This window comes from Arachis duranensis, chromosome 10 (genome assembly GCF_000817695.3).
Source record: "Arachis duranensis cultivar V14167 chromosome 10, aradu.V14167.gnm2.J7QH, whole genome shotgun sequence".
Lineage (NCBI taxonomy): Eukaryota > Viridiplantae > Streptophyta > Magnoliopsida > Fabales > Fabaceae > Arachis > Arachis duranensis.
This window is the reverse complement of record NC_029781.3, coordinates 147,012-150,123: the sequence shown is the minus strand read 5'-3', so window position 1 is coordinate 150,123 and position 3,112 is coordinate 147,012. Positions and strand designations below refer to the sequence as shown.

At 33.2% G+C, this 3,112-nt stretch overlaps 1 non-coding gene across 1 annotated transcript; it reads left to right on the top strand.

Moving 5' to 3' along the window:
• The first annotated feature begins 1,095 nt into the window (after positions 1 to 1,095).
• Positions 1,096 to 1,199, top strand: LOC127743609 (small nucleolar RNA R71). Its single transcript, XR_008004994.1, has one exon. It is a non-coding gene; the product is annotated as a small nucleolar RNA R71 (small nucleolar RNA).
• Positions 1,200 to 3,112: the final 1,913 nt, after the last annotated feature.

The following is a 3,112-nucleotide window of genomic DNA, read 5'->3' as shown; positions in this document are numbered from 1 at the left end:
ATTTGCTGAATCCAGGTATCTAGTTCAATAATGAGCAAGGGAGGTTCACTTTCCCAAGTCTCATTACCAAACAACTTGGCATTCAGCTTTATGATAGCTCCTAAATATTGAGCAACTTGCTCTCCAGTCACATCTTCATCCTCCTCAGAGGAAGAATAGTCTTCAGAGCTCATGAATGGCAGAAGAAGATTTAATGGAATCTCTATGGTCTCTATATAAGCCTCAGATTCCTTTGGATCCTTAATAGGAAACTCCTTCTTGCTTGAGGGACGTCCTAGGAGGTCTTCCTCACTAGGATTTTCGTCCTCCTCCTCCCTTGTGCATTTGGCCATGTTGATTACATCAATGGCCTTGCACTCTCCTTTTGGATTCTCTTCTGTATTGCTTGGGAGAATACTGGGAGGAGTTTCAATGACTTTCTTACTCATCTGGCCCACTTGTGCCTCCAGATTTCTGATGGAGGATCTTGTTTCACTCATGAAACTGAAAGTGGCCTTTGACAGATCAGAGACTAGATTGACTAAATTGGAAGTGTTTTGTTCAGAATTCTCTGTCTGTTGCTGAGAAGATGATGGAAAAGGCTTGCTATTGCTCAGCCCATTGCGTCCACCATTATTAAAGCCTTGTTGAGGCTTTTGTTGATCCTTCCATGAGAAATTTGGATGATTTCTCCATGATGAATTATAGGTGTTTCCATAAGGTTCACGCATGTAATTGACCTCTGCCATTGCAGGGTTCTCAAGATCATAAGCTTTTTCAGAAGCTGCCTCTTTAGTATTGTTGGATGCATTTTGCCATCCATTCAGATTTTGAGAGATCATGTTGACCTGTTGAGTCAACACTTTGTTCTGAGCCAATATGGCATTCAGAGCATCAATTTCAAGAACTCCTTTCTTCTGAGGTATCCCATTATTCATGGAATTCCTCTCAGAAGTGTACATGAATTGGTTGTTTACAACCATGTCAATGAGTTCTTGAGCCTCTTCAGGCGTTTTCTTTAGGTGAATAGATCCACCTGCAGAATGGTCCAATGACATTTTCGAAAATTCAGATAGGCCATAGTAGAATATATCTAATATGGTCCATTCTGAAAACATGTCAGATGGACATCTTTTGGTCAGCTGCTTGTATCTTTCCCAAGCTTCATAGAGGGATTCACCATCTTTTTGTTTGAATGTCTGAACATCCACTCTAAGCTTGCTCAGCTTTTGAGGAGGAAAAAATTTATCCAAGAAGGCTATGACCAGCTTATCCCAAGAGTCCAGGCTATCCTTAGGTTGTGAATCTAACCATATTCTAGCTCTGTCTCTTACAGCAAAAGGGAAAAGCATGAGTCTGTAGACTTCAGGATCAACTCCATTTGTCTTAACAGTCTCACAAATCTGCAAAAACTCAGTTAAAAACTAGTAAGGATCTTCAGATGGAAGTCCATAAAACTTGAAGTTTTGTTGCATTAAGGCAACTAGCTGAGGTTTCAGCTCAAAATTATTGGCTCCAATGGCAGGAATGGAGATGCTTCTTCCATCAAATTTGGACGTTGGCTTTGTGAAGTCACCAAGCATTCTCCTTGCATTATTATTATTTTCGGCTGCCATCTCCTTCTCTTGTTCTAATGTTTCTGAAAGGTTACCTTTAGATTGTTGTAGTCTAGCTTCTCTGAGTTTTCTCTTCAGAGTCCTTTCAGGTTCAGGATCAATTTCAACAAGAGTGCCTTTTTCCTTGTTCCTGCTCATATGAAAGAGAAGAAAACAAGAAGAGAAGAGGAATCCTCTATGTCACAGTATAGAGATTCCTTTATGTTAGTAGAAAAAGAAAGGGGAGAAAAGTGAAGAAGAATGGGTTCGGATTTTTAGATGAAGAGAGGTGAAGAGAAGTGTTAGTAAATAATTAAATATAATAAGAAAAGAGAGGGAGAATTTCGAAAATAATTTTAAAAAAAGGGATTAGTATTTTTGAAAATTAAATATAAGATATAATTAAAATTAAAATTTAAAACAATTAAAAAGAATTTTTGAAAAAGGGATGAGATATTTTCGAAAATTGAAGAGGGAAAAGTAGTTAAGTGGTTTTGAAAAAGATAAGAAACAAACAAAAAGTTAGTTAGTTGATTGAAAAAGATTTGAAATCAAATTTGAAAAGATACGAAGATAAGAAGTTAGATAAGATATTTTGAAATCAAATTTTGAAAAAGATAAAGTTTTTGAAAAAGATAAGATAAAAGTTAAAAAGATTTAATTCAAAAATTTGAAATTATTTACTTTACTAACAAGAAACTACAAGATAAGATTCTAGAACTTAAAGACTGAACCTTTCTTAACAAGAAAGTAACAAACTTCAAATTTTTGAATCAATCACATTAATTATTAGTGAATTTTTGAAAATATGATATAAAGATAAGAAAAAGGTTTTGAAAATATTTTGAAAAAGATTTTTGAAATTTTCGAAAAAAAGGAAAAATTGGAAAAGATATGATTTTTGAAAAAGATTTTGAAAAGATAAGATTTTTAAAATTGAAAATTTGACTTGACTTGTAAGAAACAACTAATTTTGAAAATTTTTGACTTAGTCAACTCAAATTTTCGAAAATTATGAGAAAAATAAGGAAAAGATATTTTTTTGATTTTTGAATTTTTAATTATGAGAGAGAAAAACACAAACATGACCCAAAACATGAAAATTTTGGATCAAACACATGATGCATGCAAGAACACTATGAATGTCAAGATGAACACTAAGAACACTTTGAAGATCATGATGAACATCAAGAACATAATTTTGAAAAATTTTTGATGCAAAGAAAACATGCAAGACACCAAACTTAGAAATCTTTAATGCAATGACTCTAACAAACGAAAAATGCATATGAAAAACAACAAACAACACAAAACAAGAAAACATCAAGATCAAACAAGAGGACTTATCAAGAACAACTTGAAGATCATGAAGAACAATATGAATGCATGGAATTTTCGAAAAATGCAAAAAAATTTTAAAGCATGCAATAGACACCAAACTTAAAAATTGACTCAAGACTCAAACAAGAAACACAAAATATTTTTTATTTTTATGATTTTATGATTTTTTTGGATTTTTATTAATTTTTTCGAAAATA